Consider the following 24,116-nt stretch of genomic DNA (forward strand, 5'->3'; position numbering starts at 1 on the left):
TCCTGGTGATTAACACTGCCATTGTTCTTAGGGTAAAGAAGATCTGTTTCTAAGGATAGAATAGATTATTCTTTATTGGCTACATGTGATTGGACACTCAAGGAATTTTCTCTGGTGCATACATTCTCAGTGTACATACAAATAACAAAGTGATAGAATTATAAGATACCAATAGGAGAAGGTAACAGGAAAGACGAGAAGGATAGTAGTAATACAGCCCTAATTCATGGATAAAAATCTTTAGGCATAAACTGTGCAATTAGGTGTTTAGCAGAATGATGGCATGAGGAGAAAAACTGTCATTGTGTCTAGTTGTTTTGACATACAATGCCCTAGAGTGGCATCCTGAGTGGAGGAGCTGAAACAGTTTTATGTCCAGGATGTGAAGGGTCTGTAGATATTTTCTCAGCCCTCTTTCTGGAGAGCTATTGCTAAAGCTGCAGATAACCATGGCAATGAAAAACAACAAATGAATCTTAAAATGATACTTAATTATGGTATTTTCAACTCCCCTTAAAACTGCTTTTTTGAATACAAAAATGGTTTCCCTCCAAATCTTCTATAGACTTAAATACTTGTAAAGGAGCTTTTAAAAAACGTGTGCAGTTGGCCAGTAGGGGTCAGTTTTGCTTTATTTTATTTGGTGAAATATACTTGAAGATTTCTGAATAATTTTGAAAAGCTGATTTTGAAAATGTACTTCTTATATGTTTTTAAGTTTGTTCTGAAGTTTCAGGAGACCAGATTCTTTTGTTAAAAATTAGATTAGGCAACATCTAATATATTACATCATATAATTTTATATGGAAATGTAAGCTGCTTTTGTTGCTATACAACATTGATTGTAGGATGAAAACAAATTAATTTACAATAACAAAATTCCCAACAGAGTGCTGGTTTCAAGTTATGGCAACAACTCTAGAGAATGCCAAGTTTTAAAAGACCGGGGTAAGTGGATCCTTTATATATCAGTAATGACAACATTGGATCAAAATGATAAAAGAGATCAAGCTAAATAATCAGTAAAAATGATATATGCAAAATATGTCAAGTTTGACATGGTTACAATTTCAAACCAAATGACTGAATTTACATTGTTGCTAAGATCTGATTATGCTAAACAGTGTGTTGCCAATGAGTTCATTTTCCTCTAGCTGACAGGGTACATACAGGAAAATGAAAATATGCTTTGTATTAGGATAGAGAAGAATGGAGAATATATTTTTGAGGTTGGGAAGTTCAGGTAAACAACAAAAACAATGCTAAATGAAGGCCATATGATTATGACATTAGTAGAGCCAAATATTTTTGCCCAGCTTTTGGATAATTTTGGAATTTCATTAAAAACAAATACATCCCTTATTTTCCTCCTAGTCCAACATAAGTAACAATATTGATTTTGTGAGGATTAAATAGACAGTCTTCTATATGCCACTTTCAGTCCTTAAGGTAATATGGAATAATTATATAACAGCAACAACTACAAAAATATTAAACATAAGAAGAAACTACTATATATAAAGGCAGCACAAGTAGAATAGCTCGATAGTGTTACATTTATAAACATTTTCTAGATCATCCCAATCCTGTGTACGGCTTCAGAAATAATTTAGAAAAGTGGCTTTGTTGCTTGCAGGAATATTTTGCAGTTGATATGTGAACCAGAAAACATCATAACTGCTTTAAATGTGAGCTCCAAACTTCTTTGCAGGAGTGATGCTGATGCATTCTGCATCCTTACCAGATACCTTTTACTTTCTTCTAAGTATCTGGAGATCACAACATTTGTAATAAATAGAAATAATCATTGCGCTAGGTTATAGATTTAGTTAGTTAGCATTTGTTGTAGTTGTTCAGGTGCAACTTGTTTTTACCATTACCTAAGGTAAAGGTAAAGGTTCCCCTCTCACATAGGTACTAGTCATTTCCAGCTCATCTCCATTTCAAAGCCAAAGAGCCAGCACTGTCCGAAGATGTTTCCGTTGTCATGTGGCCAGCATGACTAAACGCCAAAGGCACACGGAACCTTTTACCTTCCCACCAAAGTGGTCCCTATTTTTCTACTTGCATTTTTACATGCTTTCGAACTGCTAGATTGGCAGAAGCTGGGACAAGTAACGGGAGCTCACTCCATTATGTGGCGCTAGGGATTTGAACTGCCCAACTGCCGACCTTTCTGGTCAACAAGCTCAGCATCTTAGCCACTGAGGCACCGTGTCCCACTACTATTACCTAAAGCTACTACTAAAAAGCACAATTTTATTATGGAAATATAAATACATTTCTATCTTTCTTAGTTTAGTGTAGTAAAGGCACCAGGCTAGAAAATAAGAAATCCTGCATGAAGCCAGCTGGGTGGCTTTGGGCCAGTCATTTTGTCCCACTCCTAAGAATGCTGCAATGGTAAGCTGCTTCTGAAAATGTTGGCAAAAAAAACCCAAAGCAACTTTGTCCAAGTGGTTGCCCAGAGTGAAAACTGACATAACTATTTATTTTTCCTCTTTTTTTTCCTGGCTTCTGTTACCTAGCAATTGATTGTACAGTCCATGTCTCAGATTCAGGGGTGGGGTTTTACCAGTTCGCACCTATTCACTAGAACCGGTTGTTAACATTCTAAGCAGTTCGGAGAACCAGTTGTTAGAAGAAATTATTTGCCTAATCCTGTAAGGAAGGCAGGAAGGAAACATTCTGGTGTTGCTTACAGAAACAGCCTCTCCGTTAACCCTTATTACATTCTTGGCAGGACTAGACTTTCTGTCTCAGGAACATCTCTGGAGTTTTTCCCCCCTCCTTTGCTGATACTTTGCTTGTGTGGAGTGACCATTCAAAGTTACAATGGCACTGAAAAAAGTGACTTATGACCATTTTTCACACTTACGACTGTTGCAGCATCCCCACAGTCATGAGAGGCCAGGGGAGGAGATGCGTGCCTCGATGTGAGTGATATTGAGTTGGCCACACCCAGCCAATAACATGACCACCAAGCCATGTCCACCTAGTCACATGACCACCAAGCCACGCCCACAACTTAGCCATGCCCACAGAACCGGTTGTTAAAAATTTGAATTCCACCCCTGCTCAGATTCATTTAGGGGAAAATATTAAACCTTTGCAAGAAGCCACTCAAAACTATATCTGATTGAACAAGTGGATTTAATTTTGGTATATAAGGAAGTAAATGATTGTTGATTGCTAATATTAATTTTAGGAGCTTAGGAGCAATATAAACAGATTTTTGCCAAATTTATGCTATAAAGTGACATAGCATATAAAAACCTCACTCACATAGTATCATTATGAAGCTTTTATTATATGGTGGTAGGTGATGATGATTTTTTCCCCTGAATTTTATTTCCTGATATTTGTTCATTTTAAATGGCACATAAAACAGTTATGGTAAAATAAACAGGGCTGTGCTTGGAAAAAAAAAACAAATCAAGAAATAAATATCAGAAAGAGAGGAAAAAATGGTTTTACAATAAGTAAAACTTCAGTTTTCAAGACCCATAAAAATAATCAAAATGATAACAAGCAAAGAAACAGAAGGAGAAGCTGCAGATAGCATTTCATATCCTGAAAATATGTATTTCTGAGTCTTGGTTTTCCCCTTCATTTTCCCACTCTACTTTGATCCATTAGAAGGAAAAACCCAGAACCCATAAATTTGTTGCACTGCTGACAGTGATTTCAAATTTAAGTTTTAGACTGTTGTTTTTCTTAACCAGGCAAAAATGAAGGGATGCTGTAGAATTCAGCAGTTTATTGTTCCACTTGAGAAAAAAAAAACCAGACACTTAAAAAAAACTCCTGTCAATATATTTATAATAATTGTCTGAATCAGCAACTTCCATAGGCATGGAGTCAAAACAAGCAAGATGGCAGGGTCAGAAGTGCATGCACCAGCATTCATCTAAAAGGATGAATTTTGATCTTCTCCAGCTTATCTGTTTTGACGCCACCTCGCACACATACACTGCCCCATTCTCCCTGGCCATCACTAGTGACTAGTCTGAATAAAGTATAATTTTCTATTATGTAAAGCAAAGTATTTTCATATGTAAAGAAGTCTATATCTATAAAAGTGAAATACCACTCATGCGTCATCACAGTTTTCTCCAGAAATTAATATGGGGAAAATGGGTTTTTTCTACTGCTTTAACTGTTTTCCATTAAGTAAAATGAGGAACATGGTATAAAATGTTACATTTCTAGTCAGTTCCCTTGGCTTATGTATGTATGTATGTATGTATGTATGTATGTATGTGTGTGTGTGTGTGTGTGTGTGTGTGTGTGTGTGTGTGTAAGGACTATCCTTAGCTATTTTGTATCTTGCCATAAGATACAGCTTCTATACAATTCCAATTCTCCTCTGCAGAATCTTACTTCTTGATTTAATAATTGTGAAACACATTATATGGGCTAACCCATCACATTCAAAAGTGGCACAAAGAAATAAAAATAAATATTTCTTCTGATTCAATTCTTTCATGGAATATTTCAAAAACAAGGTTCCTGCCACTAAAGCTAATGTTCTGTTACCAGAGTTCAGCAAGTTTAAAAAATAATGAAACACGGGTTAGGAAGATAATGAGGAATTACAAGTGAAAAATTAAATTTGTGCATAATGATTGTATAACACTTCACGTTAAAGTACAAATAGCAAGAAAAAAGGAGCTCATGAATGCTTAGAAAAATAAATATACAGAAGAATGTCTATTAGGAAATGGCAACAAGGAGGTAAAATTAAATTACTGTTAACTCAAACAGTTGATAATTGAAGCAACTGTTCAGTCAGATTAGTATGAACACATCTGCTGCAATTTAAAACATAAGTAGGATAAGCTGATCAGAAAAAAGTTTTGTCGAAAACCCATGAAGTGAATTTCTTGAGAACTTTCAATTAACTAATAAAGTTTATTCATTTATAAGAATTGGTGTACTGCTCAACGTTGTTATTATTATTATAGAATTAGAATTAGTTCACGAGTTGTCTTATAGGGAAGATGGGCAGCATAAAAATTTGTAAATAAAGAAATAAGATGACCCAATCGGTACTCTTCTAGTTCTGTAATTTATAATTCTAAGATATCATGAGTTGACTTTCAATGAGCATTCTTTTAATGAAATCTATTTTTATTCTGGACTGCTTGTGTTCTGAGCTTCGTTGTTGCAGATGTTTCTTATCTGGGTGTAGCTCACTGAAGAAGTGGTCTAGTCTTTTCGTTCCCTTAACTTTTTTATTGTTTTGAATGATGTTTAAATGTTGCTATATGCGCTTGTTGAGGGCTGACCTGTCTAAGTGTCTAACTTGCAGGAATTCCCTAGGGATTTTGAATTTAGCTCAATCTAGGATGCTCAGTTTCTCAGTTGAAATTATGGTTAAGTCTGTCCATTTGCTGTGAAATTAAGCACCTCTGACTGCTACTTGATGTACAAGGATGTTTTCTGATACTTTTCTGCAGGTCTGTCCTACACATAAGCTGCTATGGCCTTACACTGTAAATTGTAGCTGTCTCCTGATTTTTCTTCTTAGTACTAAGGAATTTACAGTTCAGTTCTGAATGACATTTTTTCCCTATTGGTCTATTTTCTGTTTGGGTTGTGTTGTTTTATAGTTTTATTATTTTATTAGCTGAATATTTTATTGGGTTTTATGCTGCCTTGATTCTAAACCGCTTAAGAAAATCCTGTCTGGATTAAAACATCTTGGCCACAGCTTGCAAGGAGTCTGGACAGCAAACTAGCATATCCTCCCATTGAACAATCCCCAGCTGCTATTCCCTATCACTTTTCTGTTCCAAGAAAGCAAAAGCCAATAACTTTCCTCCCCATAGGTCTTTTTTGGTCATACAGACTTCTAAATATATGTGTGCTATATGAGAGCCAGTATGATATAGGGATCAATGTGCTTAATAAATGAGGAGAGTGAGTTTCTAGTCCTTCCTTAAGCACTGAAAGCAGTTGGGTGATTTGGGGCTAGTAACATTCTTAACCTTAGACTGGAAAGTCAAAAACATCTAGTAATATACTAATCCTTGTTGGCTGTAGATTTTGGTCCATAACATTATTACTGTATATGGAATGTACACACACAAATGGAATGTATCTACATATATTATATTTAAAAAGTTAAAGCATCAAAATGCATATATATTCTGATATAATAAGCAGATTTAAAATGAAAATGCATTAACAATTTATTGACAGGAAAGCCATAACAGCACAATAATCCCAATAGTTGCCTTGTAAATAGAAAGTTGCTGATTGAAAACCCCCACATTAAAAAAAAGCTATTATTCTTTCCCTTGGCCAGCTACTTTTCTCTAGACACTCTTTAAAGGTAAGTCCAATGATGCATAGCTTCAACATTTCCTCCCTCACTTGAGGTAGAAGGGTTTCACCCCCAATTCTCAAATAGCCCATAAATTATTCTTCTATTATGGTACTCTGGTCAAGAACTTTTACAAGATATCAGAGGTGATGCTAAACACTGATTCGGTTAAGAGGGCATTTTGACTTCTATAAAGTAGCCAATAAATTGATGGAGTCAGCCTGCTGCAAACTGAAGCACTCTGTTTGAAATGGACAGAAATCTCTAGCCATTATATAATGGATAAGTGAGGTAAGATAGATGAATGTACCTGGAAGTCACTTTGACTGTGAATTAGCGGTTTAGCAGAGGACAAGGTATTCTATTTCTATCCTCCAGAAACTATTTCTAGCCTATTCTGGTGAACCAGAGAGTGTGGAAGAGGCAAACAAAAATGTGTTATTGCAGGAAGTGAATAACTTCAAGAAAGGGAAATTAATACTGACCAATCAGTCCCAAGGAATACTTTCTCATATGCCCTCCCAGCAATTCTTTCATCTGTTTTTTAAATGTAAGATTGATTCACAGAGAGAACTTGGTCTTTTACAAACCTGAGAAATACTGACAAAAAAAAAGAGAGGGGATTCAAAACAACCAGCCTTTTTGTCTTTTAATCCTTCCAAATCCACTTAATATTCACATAAAATAGAATTGGACTCTCGTGGCTATTTATGGATCATCATGGATATTATTTTAAGGGATAATGGATGAGGTTGGAAATATTGTTTTTAATATTGTTTGTGTATTATTGTAAACCTCGAGTTCTGTGTATTATTTACTATGGTTTCAGTAGTTTTTATAGTATTGACTAGATATTATAAACACTAATAATTTAGATAATTTAAACCTTAAAATATTAAGAAAAAAGAAAGTTAATGTCAATATCAACCAATATGTCTAAAATGATAATGTTGATACCCATAAAGTTGCTTAAATTTTATATTTAAAATGAATGTAGCATTGATTACATTTGGCAAATCAAAGTAATTGTATGTTATATAATAAATATTTCGATTTTAAGCCGAATAAGAGTGAGATTTTTACTCCATCCCAACTTCACGACATAATACAAAATACTGTATAAATTTTATGTTGATAAAACTTCAGGGTCAAGTATTAGTTTTGTAATTAAAACAATCAAACCATGAAGAAAGATAAAACACCTATGTTTGACACCCTAAAGTGCTTACAATTTAAAAGTTTATAAGTATATAAAATATATAAATTACAAATTAGTTTTAAAATAGCTATCTTAGATAACCCAAGAGTTCAACATACCAGCCATAAGATCTGCTAGCAGTTTAGATTTCAGTTCTTATCAACTTGAGCCAAAACATTCAACAACAAGAATTGTGGGAGTTGTAATCTAAAGTTTCTGGAACATACTGCGAAGCAATTTCTTTACATTTTCAAAATCCTTATTAATATCAATATCCAATCTGAAATGAAAGAACAGTGTGAACAGGCTATGTAAAAGATACACGAAAATTGTGCACTGTGCTTTTGGGGTGAAAATCCTTCCAGAGCCTTGTAATGATTACTTGCAATGCTATTAGCTGGGTGAATTCTGAATATGAAATGGAATGAGCTCTTTTTTCCCCCTCCAACTTGTTTATTTATATAATGGGAACAAAATTATGCAGTGAAATCTACACCAGGAATTTGAATTTCCTGGGGAAAAAACTGTATAAAGAATGTGTTATCAGTGATAGAACAACAACTTTCTACATGAATTTCAGAGAGAAAATGGATGAGTAAAATGAGTGACATTTTTAGTTTGTGCAACTGAGAGATTTTGGAAATAATAACAGTTGATGCCAAAAGTCATAAATGCTTTCTGAAATACCCTCATATATAACCCTTTGAGATAAATACAGGGTTATGCCTTTTTTTTTTTTTTTTTTGGATCAAATAAAGGACATTAGATTTAGGACACAGGTTTTCTGCTGATGGATTTATCAAATATGTAGAAGAACAAACTCCAGAGACTCTGCAAGAATGATGACATATAGACTTCCGGTTTGAGCTTCTTCGGCGACAGACCGAAATCTCGTTTCTGCGAGGCTTCGATCCATGCTCACTGCTGGAGCGCCCCGAGCCGGCTGGTTTCAGGGCTAAGCTACCCCCATAGAGGTGGTGAGAGGGGGGAGACTGCCTGCAGGGTTGAGGAGAGCTGCATCCCTCCTTCCCAGCTGGCCATTACTCCCTTTCCCGAAGGCGGTTGTAGCGGTGGTCAGAAATGGCCACCACAAAGAAGAACTCGACCAGAAAAGAATGTGCAGGAGGAAGATAAGAAGAGAAAGTTTTGGTTGACCGGGTCAAACAGCAAAAGCAACAAATAAGGTACCCTGGAATTGAAACTATTAAAAAAAACAATAACATTGATCCCTAAGAAGATTTTTAAGCTGCGAAGGAGGGAGAAAAGGGAAAAGGTTTGGGTTTTTTTCTCCTTTTCCTATACTGACAGCTAAGAGACTTAAGCAAGAAATTGGAAAAAAAATCCACTTTGACATTAATAGACAGTTAACGCTGAAAATAAAAAGTCAAATAAAAAGTCAAAGGGATAATAAAGATTTCTGGATAATCAAAAGCTTTTGAAACAGGAAAGGAAAGAAAAAGAATAAAAGGGCAAGATCTGGAAGGGAGGCGACTGCCTGGAATTAAAAAGAACCTACAGCAAAATCTCAACAAGACTTCCAAAAGATACATTTTAACTAAAATATCGCAACAAAACCCCAGGAAGAGAAAGTGGAAAAAGAAATAAGAAATAATTTGGGACCATTTGGATTACTTGATGATTTCTGGATTTTTGGTTTTTGTATTTGAATGACTAAAATCAATCGGGTGGTTGTTTAAATGTTTAAAATGGCTCCACTTTTAGAAGAACTGAAAATGGAACTTTAAAAGTACAAAGAAGATGCACAAGAAGGGAGAGGTTCTTTTGGCTTCGTATTTCAGTTTTTAGAAATGGAGATTTGGAATTATGAGAAACAACAAGAAATGCCTGCAGAACAAGAAGATTGCAACAAAGAAGAAGCCATCTTTAATGAACAAGTAATCTTAGGCGGTGGGAAAAAAGGAAAGGGAGGAAAGAGAATGGAAAATTTAAGATTGGGAAAAACAACTCCAAAAAAAAAATAGAGTGAAAAATAAGTATAAAATCAGAAAGCAACAAGAGGGAAATGCAGAAGAGAGAATTAGAAGTAGAGAGATTATATGTGTCTTTAAGGAAGTATGATATTTAATTGAAAAGAAGTGTTAAAGATGTTAAGAGTTTAATGATTATTAATGATAGAACTGAATTGGAATGGAATGAGGGTTTATAATTACATATATTTATAATCTTTTTTTTTAAAGAATATAGGGTGTATTATAAGAATGTACCAGCAGAATTTGATTGGAAGTTATGTATTATATTGAAGGTCATAACCTTAAGGTATATATTGAAGTTTAAATAAGAGTTGAATGGATGTAATTAAAAGATATAAAGGTGCCATTCTCCAATTAGTAACTACAGGAGAAAATTTGTTTAATGAGAAAAGATAATATGAAATTGAAACAGAACAGACAAAAGTATAAATATAATGATTTGAATTGAGATGCGATAATCAAAATAAAATTGAGAAAATTAAAAGAGGGGAAAAACTATATAGAAAATGTAGAATAGTATAAGATATGGAATAGAATACAAAAAGGAGCATGAAATTGAGTTTTGTGTCTGTATAAAGAAGTTCAACCCAGGACCATGCTATTTTCAAAAAAGATGTTTTACTTGTATTTTGTATGTGTGAAAACCCAAATAAAACTTTATTTAAAAAAAAAAGAATGATGACATATATAAGCATCCCAAAGTAACTGAGCAATGTTATAAGATCACAGGTATGCTTAACCAACCAACAACAATAATTTATTATAGTACATACTGTACATACTCTATGATCATGGGGAACAAACCAAAGTATATTCTTCCAAAAAGTATTCAGTGCATTTGCTACTGCTTGTAATTAACTGACTTGCAAGGCTATTCTTACAATGAAAACTATACCCCTTCCAATTATTTGTAGTGTTACACTGAAAGCCAGAATCAAGGTCTTCTTTGTGTGATAATAACCTTTGCACTTACATTTCCTGATTTGATTTTCAACCACTGACCACCAAGATTGTTTTGCATTTTTATTCTCTAGGGTAAAGCTTATTCTGCCCAATATTGTGGCCATTTGTGAATATGAAAAACATTCCTTGACCTTGTTGTTCAAGTCAGTAATAAAAAAGTTGAGGAGTGTCAGAGCTACGAGTCATTCTGAGTCATTCCACTTGATGCCTCCCTCTCCTCATGTCACATGATTTACTTTCTAACACAGTCCAAGGTTCACATAGGTGGTCCTTCTCCAATATGTTCTGCAAAACCATATACAGTTTCATTTGGAACTGCTTTACCTGTGCAATAAAGCCCATTAGACCCAGTTTTTATTTTCCCTTAATGACAATTTAAACTAAATTTACAAATAATAAGCAAGCTCAAAATAAACACTTGTTTTTAACCATTTTTCTATTTCAAAATCAATATAAAAAGAAAGCATCACTTACAAGACATTAGTGAGATGAAATTGTTAATGGATGTTCTATGAATATTCTGTGCTCTGCTTCAGTCCTTTGTACGACTTAGTCCAACTATCCAGAAATGTAGCATCATTGGTTTACCTTTATATTTATTCTTCATTCCTATCAGGGTAGAAGGAGGAGGGATGATAGAAGAAGGATGTCCAGAAGAAGGATGGATTTTTCCAATTTAAACCAGTTACACAGAATTATTTCAACAATTTAAACTGGTTACATAGTTACATACCTTGATTTAACAAGAGTGATCATAGTCATAGTTAGCTTTAATCCTAGCAAAGTCATATTGAATTATTTCACTTTTAAAAACCTGGATTGTATTGTAGAGTGCTTGCATTTAAGATTAAAGTCTCACTCTTGAGCCCCACTACACCATCTATATATTCATTTTAAAAAAATACTGGCTCAAATTTTATTCTTACTCCACATTTCAAATGAGTAATATTATATAATGTATTATGCAAATATCTGTTAATTTGTAAATTCAGTCTTTAGTCTGTTTTACAGAGTAAATACTTTAAGAGCTATGAGTATTTGGGTAGTAGCCAGCCAGTGGAGCCTAAAGTTGAGTTTGTTTTGATGCAAATTTGCAAGATCAGACTTTCTCCCGCTTCACGAGAGAGAAGAGAAAGTGTGTTAAAAATTAAACAAAGTGATGGGACTTCTGTATCACTCCCACTGGTCTGCAAATATTACATGTGTCTTTATTTTTCGAAACAGAATCTACTCCTCTTTGTTTCAAGTCAGGATAAAAGAAAATGTTTCCTTCATTTTAATTCATTACTGGGTTAAGCAATATCACCACTGTTTGAGATACAATACTGAATGTGAAAACATGCAGTGGATTTCTTTAAAAAAGTGCTTTCCGCCACACAGCATGGCCCCATGTTTCACCAATCATAATAAGCATCCACCAAGGAACAAGGCCAGTAGAGACAGGGGTTGTTCATTGTGGAATCTATGCCAGGAGATATTTATTTGCTTAGGTATTCCCACATGTAATATAACTTGACATCTTCAGTATAACTTGAAGAATGATGGTTTTATCCCAGCAGTTTTTTTATGCCAACTTATTAAATTGTGGCTTTGTGGAATTAAGCAGAACAAAGGTATAATTCTGAATTAATTCAATATTAATTGTTTTTATCCTGCGGGGCATCCCCAATAGTATTTTTTCTTTAAAGGAAGCCTAAAGATCTGTTAACAATATAGAAATAAAGCAAATAAGTCACTTGAACAAGAATAAGCTTAGGAAGGTTTCTTCTGCGGCCTAGACCTTGAGGAGGTTTTGGCTTGAGACCTGTCTGAGGGCTGTATAAAATATCCACCCCCATGTCTAATTTAATTCTTAACTAACTACCCAAGTTCCCTTTGGACCATAACGTACTATAAAGGGTGTGGGGAAGGGGGAGATGGAGAAGCTTTTGCTTCCAAACCAGTAATGCTCTCTAGAAAACTATTTCATTTTACTGGTAGCGGTTAAATACACAGTCCACAATCGAAGGTGCAGTATCAGCAGAAATGAGGAACTTGGCTCTTTCCTTTCAGCTGCGTTGGTCTAATCTACAACATATTCTTGAATATAAAGCTTGCTCTGTCTGCCCTGGGTGCTTTCATTAAAAGGCCTGACTCTTCAATACACCCGAGTGGAGGGCCAAGGTGCTAATTAGGGAACCCAGAGCTGCCTCTACAGTGTTTGGCTTCCCTTTCCTTCCTGCCATTTCAGCTAGATGGGGATTATTTCTTCCTTTAATAACTAAAGAAATCTCCTAGCTAAATATGACAGCTACAGGCAAAAAAGTGGCTTTGCTTTTAAAACACACGTGCACACATTGATGATCTTCAGTTTTGAAAAACATTAATCACATTTGTAGAATTGTGAAAGATATTTTTAAAAAATCAGAACAAAAGCATTTTCCTATATGCTATTGGGATTCCCGCCCCCCCTCTTTTAAATGAAATACATAAGAAAGTTGCTGCTAGCCTAACATGGGAATCGAACCTATACTGTGACCCCAGATGTCGGGAAGGGAGATTCACATAATGGTAACATACCTGTAAGTAAACTACTGCTTTATCTGGGGATGTTGGCCGTTTGAAATTGGAGTCTCCAGTGGAATTTCAATTGGAAGGTTTAAAAATAGTAATAGTACTTAGACTTATATACCGCTTCACAGTGCTTTACAGCCCTCTCTAAGCGGTGTACAGAGGCAGCATATTGTCCCCAACAATCTGGCTCCTCATTTTAGCAACCTCGGAAAAGTGGGAAAGCTGAATCAACCTTGAGCCGGTCGGGATTGAACTCCTGGCAGTGATCAGTGACTTAGCAGTGACTTAGCCTGATTATTAGTCTACAACTCCCAAAATGCCCAATCCCAACACAATTGGAAGACACCATGGAGTTAAATAAACCAGTGTAATCCCAAAATGTAAGAATTGCTTTATCCCAATTCCTAGGAATGGACAAAACTGCCAGATGGAGCTGATATTCTTTCAATAATCACTATATAATCTGCATATATGAAGCAAGCCTAATTTAAAACTAAGACCATTCAGACCTCCCAAATTGTAAGTTAAATCGGCCTTTATTTTACAATGGTCACTTGGGAACAAGCAATATGAAAAGCAAGTCAACATTTTGCAGCTGGATGTGAGAGAGAATTCCAGCATTTGTTCACCCTTCCTGTATTGTATAGATACTGATAGGACTGGAAACTAAATCTTACTAATATGCCGGTAACACGATATGTCCTCCAGCAATTAAGGTCAGTGATCTAGTTTATGGATATAACACAATCCATATGGTGTGTGTGTGTGTGTGTGTGTGTGCGCGCGCGCGCAGTATGTATCCTGCAATAAGACATCAATTGTTTAAAGTGGCATAATAATGTGTCCTAACAATGGACAATCAAAATGACATATTCAAACTACTAATAGAGATGTGCCATTAGAATAAGATTAATTATTCTGACATGATTTTAGATAAACATGATCAGTTGAAGGAATTCTAGTAGCTTCACTCTCTCATTCAGAAACAGCAAAGTATCAGTTACTCTTTCATAAAAGAATAGTTGGAAATTATCTTTTTCAGTAGTCACACATTTATGGAACTCCCACATCTCAAAAAGAGAATGAAAATCCATTTCTTTGAGCTTCTTTTCATTTATTCTATTTCATTCAAAATGAGTTTTCAATTGTAGCAGTAGATTTGTACAAATACAAGTTACTGGCCCAAGTAGGGCTATTATATCCGGATTGCAAAAATCCAACTGACCACTAGATGACAGCAAATTCTAATTCTGTGATGTCATCTCACTGTTTCTAGATTTCTGCAACTGGGATATGGTAACCCTACTGCTAATGGACAAGACTTACTGCTTTAGGCCAGGGGTGTGAAACTCACATCGTCTCGTCATCATCATGTGATATATTGGGACTTTCCCCCCGCTTTGCTAAACTGGGGGTGGGCGTGACCAGTATGTGACACATCCAGCCCACTGGCCGTGAGTTTGATACCCCTACTTTAAGTGGGTCTCTTTACTGTAATGTGGAATTGCATTTCCTTGTTCTCATGATGGTATTCTGTGCTTTATATAAACACAAACCTATATTAAATAAGCAGGGATAGTGTTAGCATATTCCTAACATAAATAAAATGTTGCTTTTTAACATTTATATAATACTGTTTTTATTGATTAGATTTTATTTATTCCTCCTTTGTACAGGAATTTACAGCAAGTGCTCCATTCTTCTATTTTTCCCAACAGCAACAATTCTGACTTTTGACCATTTACTCAAAGAGTAATTGGCCCAAAGTCACCTAGTAAGCTTCTGTAACTGAGTGACGGTCTAGATAGAACCTAGAGCTCCCCACACCTAGTTCACTACTTTAACCTCTGCACAAAGTTGATGTAGCCATTGTTGTAGGCCAGAAAACATTCAGATTTACCATGAGCCAAATCCATCTAACTGATACATTATCTCTCTCTCTCCCTCCCTCCCTCTCATTTCTCTCTTATCTACCTCTCTCTCTATATCTATCTATCTATCTATCTATCTATCTATCTATCTATCTATCTATCTATCTATCTATCTATATCATCTAACTATCTATATTCTGAACCTCCCTTCATGGGACAGTTGAAATATAGAATAGAATAGAATAGAATAGAATAGAATAGAATAGAATAGAATAGAATAGAATAGAATAGAATAGAATAGAATGCTTTATTGTCCAAGTGTGATTGGATACACAAAGAATTTGTCTTCGGTGCGTAAACTCTCAGTGTACATAAAAGCTATAAGTGATAAATCATGATCATAGTCATCATAAAAATACATTCATCATAAATCATAAGATACACTTAGTGATAGTCAAAGGATACTAATTAAGCAATCAACGTTAATCATACTAGGAAACTAAATAAAACAATATAAATTGTAAAGATACAAGCAACAAAGTTATAGTCATAAGTAGGAGATAGGTAATAGGAAGGATGAGAAGAATAATAGTAATTCAGCCTTAGTAAATAGTTTGACAGTATTGTGGGAATTAGTTGTTTAGCAGAGTGATGGCACCGGGGGGGGGGGGACTATCCTTGTCCTTCTGTAATCTTATAGGGATTCCAAATAAAGGTTAATTCATGAAAAGAGGCTCACCTGCTTGACTTTTTTCTTTGCACAGAATGCTGAAACCACAAAAATGAAGGTCATTACAGCTGATTTTCTCATTCAGTCACATTCCCTGTGGGGAGATTGCATCTGACACTAACTCTGAGAAAGTGGTTCTTTGTATCTAAAATCTGTGTGGGTCTTTTCAAACGTAAGCCTAACCATAATATATCTGAAATAGATGGGATTAGCCCCTTTTCCCTTCCTTTCCTGTGTGCCTTCCACAAGTTACATAAAAGCAAAACTCAGAGCTTTAGAGCTGAAAATAGCTGAAGTGACGCAGATTTCACCCAAGATGAAAGCCTGGCTTCCAGAAGGCTAATTAAAAGCAACTGAGACACCAGCATTTGATACAGCATTTACTCACCTGAAAAAATAAATGGAGAACTGTAGCACGGCTTTAGTGGGAAAGAGGCTGGAGGGGTTTTATTCGGGTCACAGGAAGGCCTAGCGCTACAAGGAGACAGCCTCGGCCTGTTCCTCAGAGTCAGGGGGAGGTCAGTCACGGGGTGGCAGGGTACAGCTGTTGCTGCTCCACATATGGTGAAGGCTGGCTACAAGGTGACCACCGTTTCTAAAAGTTATCCCAATACATTCTTACAGGCAAGAACATCTATACGGAGGAGAGGAGGCAGTGGGTGGGCTGCAACCATTTAATAACCGGTTCTGTGACTGCACACACACACCTAATGCAGACTTCACATGCATGTGCAGCATTCAAAAAACGCAAAGCTGAACCTCTACAGGGTAGCCCTGGTAAATAGAACAGCTGAGGCATGCAAAATCTACTGTGAGAATTAGATGAACTGAAAAAGGCAGAAATATAGGACAGGATAGGGTGGGCGGGTTTAGGGTTAGGGTTAGGGCCAGTTGATCATTGGAACTACCGGTTCATTAGAACCGGTCTGAACTGGGACCAGCCCATCACTGAGAGGAGGGTCAAAAAAAAGGCTACATGATGGCCACGATCATTGTCCTTCCTAATTTCCCACACTTCAACAACATCCCAAGGTAGACATTGTAAAGGTTATTCTCCCATTGGACATGTTTCAGGTTGAGAGGTATGGGAGGAGAGCGATGCAATGAAAATGATGCCACTGTAGCCACCTCACCATCTCCAACAATTACATTCAAAGACACCACTGAGAGAAATTCAAAATAAATTACATATCAAGAAAAAGAGAAGCACCTTCTTAGGAGGAGAAAACATGGGAGACATCTGTGATGTTTTCTCCACACAGGGCTGTCATTATGCTGAAGCATCTCAATCTCTTCCCTCATTTCTCATCTCTTCAACTGGTTAATTGAAGAGAAATGCCTACATTCAGATTATACTGGCATCTGTGTTTAATTCTCCTAGTACTCCTTGGCAACGCCTTTCAAAACGAGGCATTTTGTAATTGTGGCGTTGCATTGGGCTTAGCATACTCCAATCTTACTTAGAATAATAGATCATTTTTAAAATTCTTTGCTGTTCTTGTTTGCGGTGTCACAGTTCAAGCTTAGAATGGCTCATTTAATCTTATGCAGCTACTTTACAATTTTTTTTATTATAAGCAGAAAAAAGTACCTTTAGTTTATGGAACAGTGCAACAAAAATTAAAAGTTATTGACAAGTAAAATGCACTGCATCAGAAAAGAAAAAAAAACCTTTTTTTATTTTTAAATCTATCACTATATAATGACTGTAGGATTAGAGTAGCGGATGATGTTGTTTCACGTCCACTCAAAAAGTCTTAACAGGAGATTTCATAAATAGCCTCAAGAGATTTGGGGATATTGTTGTCTGCCAGATAGGAAGTAGAAACAGAGCAAAACAAGTGATGAATGACAGGAAAAGAGGAGGGAAGTGTATGACAAAGCAGAGCAGGGTGAAAAACTTAAACATGCGCAACCATGTGAGAAAGATCACATTGAGTACAACCAATGTGGTTTGGTCACCACGCCACAGAGGAAATGTGTATTGTACTTTTTAGATTTCCTGGAAAGGCACATTAACATTCTGAACTGGATCAACCAGAATTTTGTATCAACCAGAAATAAATATTTATTGTGTTTATAAATGTATTGATAAATAAATATTTATTTACCATTTCTATGGGTGGTATGTGTCTTCCTTAATCGTGGGCTCTATCTATCAGAGCTCTGGGAGTTTGAGGGTTCTGCACCATATCTTAGCTGTTCCTAGCACTGTGCTCTTCTGGACAAAGAACAGCAGACATGGGAGGAAATCAAGACATGGCAAGACAAGATCATGCATTAGATAAACCCTCAAAGATAGCTGAGGTGGCTGTCATTAGGAATCCTACCAGTAGCTGGAAACAGCTGGACTTAAACGGAACACTGGAGCACTGATCATAGCAGCCCAAGAACAGACACTACGTACCAGATCTATAGAAGGAGGAGCCTATCACATTAGATAGGACCTAAGGTGTAGACTGTGCAGAAAGTCACAGCCTCACAACCACTGTAGGCTCACTTAGACCTTTACTTTCCACATCTTCTCTTGCTCCTCTTTCAAGCCTGGTACTTTTCCAGCTTCTCATATTCTTTCTTGCTGGTGTTGCTGTCGCTTGGCACTACTATATCTATCATCAGTACTGCCTTCTGGTCCTTGTGTATTACCATGTTATCTGGTTGAATGGCCGTTACCTTTTTTTTTTTATTTACCTATTTATTTGTCAAGTGATTATAAGATAACAGGTATAAGTATAAACATAGTTATGAATACATGATATGGATACATATAAGAAAAATAAAAATAAACAATAGAACAGGGACGGTAAGCACGTTGGTGCGCTTATGCACACCCCTTACAGACCTGACTGTCCATTTGGATCTGGAAGTCAACCAGGATGTTAGCTCTGATTTCTCCACAACTTCTATGGAATCTCCCATCTGAATTTGGAAGGTATAGCTCATACACGGTGCAAATGTGCTCATACACAATGCCAGCTACTTGGTTGTGCCATTCAGTGTATGCTATTGTTGACTGCACCTTACACCCTACCACTATGTATTGGACTGCCACTGAGATCTTTTCTGCACAGTCTAAATCCTTATTATTTTCAATGTTGCAATGCCGTTTGGAAATATATGTACAAAGACTTAGAAAAAAAAATGCCAAAGAAAGAATTGTACATACAAATGCATTAATTGGGAGAAAAATCATAAGATATGTCCGCCATATGCTAGAAAATTTTAATGCTTCCTTTCATCTCTCCAATCCCAAATAGCATTCCCCTAACTGAAAAAGTTGTTGAAAATGAGTAGGTTAAAATATAGTGCAATTTCTTGTTTTGGCTCATAACACACCACATATACCTGTGGTTGAAAAGAAGAAAGTGTAGATAATTTATGTGGCAATTCTAGGTGATAGTAGAGTAGAAGATAAAGAATTATTAAGTAGCAAGTTCTGAACATCAAAATCGAAAGAGTATGGGATAAACTGGCCATGGGGTATCAGTGGTTATCATGCAATGGGTATTGTTCCAAAAAAAAATTGAATGGCATTTAGAAAATCTGTGCATTTTTGCAAATTTCCATCTGTCAATTGCAAAAGCCACCCTGCTTGGATCTGCATTTATACTACACTGAGACATTGTGGTACTCAATGTGTATGAAGGGCAACACTAGCTAAAGACTCAACTGCTGTGACTTCACCTTGCTGTGAAGATAATAATAAAAACACCCCAACTTTCTTGTATGAGATAGAACTCCTAGTGGTAGTCATGTAAGAGATACAGCCCTTCCACAGAGAAACAATGAACAATACATTCCATTTTAGAGCTATGTAATATGAAACCATAATAATCTAAGTCACCTTAAGGAGATATAATATTTTTATAGTTCATATAAACTATGCATCTCCATCTGTGGAAACAGGGGACATGCCTATCTTATGAAGCCTTCTCCATATATAAAATCTGCTCTTGGACTATCTTAGGAGAAATATACTAGAAATTATGTTAAGATCATTGTGTGCATGCACTTTTCACACCCTGCAGGTGGGCAATCAAAGAAAATGGCTACCACAGTGGGTTTGCCCAGGCAAAGAACATCAATTTATCAGGTTACTTACTCTCACTGATATCACTCCATTCACTCAATTGTGCCGTTCCCAAACACACTGAATATCATTTGTGAAGCACAAGAAAAGACAAAGAATCTGTGAAACTCTCTATAAAGTATTTCAAAGCCGCCAAATTCAAAATTTTACCCTGAAGCAGTCCCACTTCCTTTATGAACCTAAAGCAACCAAGTTATTTAACAAGGATTTGTTGAATGGAAGCAGTGTTTCAAAGCTTTGCACATCCTTAACTCTTATGGAAGAAAGCTGCATACTTCAAAATGAATGTAACACTGCTTTTTATCCAAAGCTCAAACCAATGAAGGGAAAAGAGATATACAGGTGAAACTCAAAAAATTAGAATATCGTGCAAAAGTTCATTTATTTCAGTAATGTAACTTAAAAGGTGAAACTAATATATGAGATAGACTCATTACATGCAAAGCAAGATAGTTCAAGCCATGATTTGTCATAATTGTGATGATTATGGCTTACAGCTCATGAAAACCCCAAATCCACAATCTCAGAAAATTAGAATATTACATGCAATCAATAAAACAAGGATTGTACATAGAACAATATCGGACCTCTGAAAAGTATAAGCATGAATATATACTCAGTACATGGTTTGGGCCCCTTTTGCGGCAATTACTGCCTCAATGTGGCGTGGCATGGAAGCTATCAGCCTGTGGCACTGCTGAGGTGTTATGGAAGACCAGGATGCTTCAATAGCGGCCTTCAAGTCTTCTGCATTGTTCGGTCTCATTTCTCTCATCTTTCTCTTGGCAATGCCCCATAGATTCTCTATGGGGTTCAGGTCAGGCGAGTTTGCTGGCCAATCAAGCACAGTAATCCCATGGTCATTGAACCAGGTTTTGGTGCTTTTGGCAGTGTGGGCAGGTGCCATGTCCTGCTGGAAAATGGAGTCAGCATCCCCATAAAGCTCATCTGCGGAAGGAAGCATGAAGTGCTTTAAAATCTCCTGGTAGACGGCTGCATTGACCCTGGACTTAATGAAGCACAGTGGGCCAACACCAGCAGATGACATGGCTCCCCAAATCAACATAGACTGTGGAAACTTCACACTGGACTTTGAGCCATCTTGCAGTGTGTCCCTCTCCATTCTTCCTCCAGACTCTGGGTCCTTGGTTTTTAAATGAGATGCAAAAGTTGCTCTCATCAGAAAAGAGGACTTTGGACCACTGAGCAACAGACCAGGTCTGTTTTTCTTTAGCCCAGATAAGACGCCTCTGACGTTGTTTGTTGTTCAGGAGCGGCTTGACAAGAGGAATATGACATTTGAAGCTCATGTCCAGGATCCGTCTGTGTGTGGTGACTCTTGATGCACTGACTCCAGCCTCAGTCCACTCCTTGTGAAAGTCCCCAACACTTTTGAATGGCCTTTTCCTGACAATCCTCTCTAGGCTGAGGTCATCCCTGCTGCTTGTGCACCTTTTTCTGCCACACTTTTCCCTTCCACATAACTTTCTATTAATGTGCTTTGATACAGCACTTTGGGAACATCCAACTTCTTTTGCAATTACCTTTTGAGGCTTTCCCTCCTTATGGAGGGTGTCAATGATGGTTTTCTGCACAACTGTCAGGTCAGCAGTCTTTCCCATGATTGTGATTCTTACTGAACCAGACTGAGGGACCATTTAAAGGCTCAGGAACCCTTTGCAGGTGTTATGGCTTAATTAGCTGATTAGAGTGGGACACTTTGAGCCTAGAATATTGAACCTTTTCACAATATTCTAATTTTCTGAGATTGTGGATTTGGGGTTTTCATGAGCTGTAAGCTATAATAATCACAATTATGACAAATCACAGCTTGAACTATCTTGCTTTGCATGTAATGAGTCTATCTCATATATTAGGCTCACCTTTTAAGTTGCATTACTGAAATAAATGAACATTTGCACGATATTCTAATTTTTCTAGTTTCACACACACACACACACACACACATATATATATATGGCATTCAGCTTTTTTCGGGTATTTTCCCACGTCATAGTAGTGGTGCTTTTAAAGAAAACAAAAAACTTAAGAAAACAAACAATATATATATATATATATATATATATATATATATATATATATATATATATATATATATATATATATATGGATCTTTGGTTATTCGGGTTTTCTCCCGCGTAAGATTCAAAGTATCTGAGGCAGCGTTTGGCGAGGTCCCACTCGCCATCTTCAGGCTGGTGCTTTCGGCTTAGTGCCAGTGCAAGCAGTGTGTGACCGGAGCTGCCATCTCTCTATATATACAAGTGGTGGGGGATGGTGTGCTGGGCTGGTTGGCTGTGCTGCAGCCTCTTGATTGGTTGATGGAGTTGATGTTGGTATAATGGGCTGTGTAATGGCCTTTTGTTGTAGAATATCCTGGATCTTGTGCTGTCATCTCCTGGGTCGTTAGCCTCTTGTGTTTTAACGGCTTGGGTAATGGGTTGTGTGATGGGCTTGTGAGTTCTTTTGTTGTGGTATCCTGGGTCTTGCGTTGTAATCTCCTGGGTCGTTTGTGTTTTGATCTCTTTTCGATTAGCCTCCTGTGTAGTAACAGCTTGGGTAATGGGTTGTGTGATGACCTTGTGAGATTTATTGCTGTGGTATCCTTGGTCTTGTGCTGTGATATCCTGGGTCATTTGCTGTGTTGTGACTTCTTGAGTTCTTGAGGTGTAATTTCTTGAGTTTTCTGATGTGATGTCCTGAGCGGGTGGCTGTGATGTAGCATTTTGGGTTTTTAATATGGCTTTGAGTTTGGGGTCTGGGTCTGTGTTCGTTTGGCTTCGAGTTCGTGAGTGGTGCCACATCTTCATGGTGGGGGTCAGTTCGCTTCATGTATGGTTCAGAGGAGTTTGAAGTGGGTAGTGATGCAGCTGCAGTGCGGCTTCTGGTCTGTGGTCGTGTCTCATCTTCTGTGTGGGTGTGAGTCTGATTTTTACGTGGAAGTGTGGTGGTGGCATCTTGTGTGGCCCTCATGGGTGTGGGTCTGGTGTCATTTATCATGTTGGGTACTCGTCTGTTCATGAGGGCGGGTTTCCAAATGGCTGGTAGCGGGAGGTGTCATCTCTTTTATTCATGCTGTGTGGGCGTTTTCTATCTCTAAGCCATAGAGATAGAAAAACGCCACACATGAATAAAAGAGATGACAAAAACCATAGAGATAGAAAAACGCCCACACAGCATGAATAAAAGAGATGACACCTCCGCTTACCAGCCATTTGGAAACCCGCCCTCATGAACAGACGAGTACCCAACATGATAAATGACACCAGACCTACACCCATGAGGGCCACACAAGATGCCACCACCACACTTCCACGTAAAAATCAGACTCACACCCACACAGAAGATGAGACACGACCACAGACCAGAAGCCGCACTGCAGCTGCATCACTACCCACTTCAAACTCCTCTGAACCATACATGAAGCGAACTGACCCCACCATGAAGATGTGGCACGACCACGAACTCGAAGCCAAGCGAACACAGACCCAGACCCCAAACTCAAAGCCATATTAAAAACCCAAAATGCTACATCACAGCCACCCGCTCAGGACATCACATCAGAAAACTCAAGAAATTACACCTCAAGAACTCAAGAAGTCACAACACAGCAAATGACCCAGGATATCACAGCACAAGACCAAGGATACCACAGCAATAAATCTCACAAGGTCATCACACAACCCATTACCCAAGCTGTTACTACACAGGAGGCTAATCGAAAAGAGATCAAACACAAACGACCCAGGAGATTACAACGCAAGACCCAGGATACCACAACAAAAGAACTCACAAGCCCATCACACAACCCATTACCCAAGCCGTTAAAACACAAGAGGCTAACGACCCAGGAGATGACAGCACAAGATCCAGGATATCTCTACAACAAAGGCCATTACACAGCCCATTATACCAACATCAACTCCATCAACCAATCAAGAGGCTGCAGCACAGCCAACCAGCCCAGCACACCATCCCCCACCACTTGTATATAGAGAGATGGCAGCTCCGGTCACACACTGCTTGCACTGGCACTAAGCCGAAAGCACCAGCCTGAAGATGGCGAGTGGGACCTCGCCAAGCGTTGCCTAGATACTTTGAATCTTACTGCGGGAGAAAACCCGAATAACCAAAGATCCACATACAAATACCATGAGAACCTCAGAAAACAAATATATATATATATATATATATATATATATATATATATATATATATATATATATATATATATATATATATATATATATATATACCTGTATATGAGTTTCGCCTGTGTGTATGTATATATATGAACACTATACAGAATGAACACTATACAGAAGCCTGATGATGGCAGATGGGATTCTGCCAAAACGTTGCTACAAC

At 37.2% G+C, this 24,116-nt stretch overlaps 1 long non-coding RNA gene across 1 annotated transcript in view; it reads right to left on the bottom strand.

Annotated features, from left to right (window-relative positions):
- The window catches only part of LOC148131404 (uncharacterized), a 63,716-nt gene that overhangs the window by 4,178 nt on the left and 35,422 nt on the right, over positions 1-24,116 (bottom strand). The window contains exon 2 of the long non-coding RNA XR_015748784.1: positions 10,958-11,092. This is a non-coding gene — a long non-coding RNA (uncharacterized LOC148131404). The remainder of the gene's footprint in view (positions 1-10,957; positions 11,093-24,116) is intronic.

Source organism: Notechis scutatus, chromosome 3 (genome assembly GCF_049901735.1).
Source record: "Notechis scutatus isolate UNSWTSFEM ecotype Mainland chromosome 3, rNotScu1.2, whole genome shotgun sequence".
Lineage (NCBI taxonomy): Eukaryota > Metazoa > Chordata > Lepidosauria > Squamata > Elapidae > Notechis > Notechis scutatus.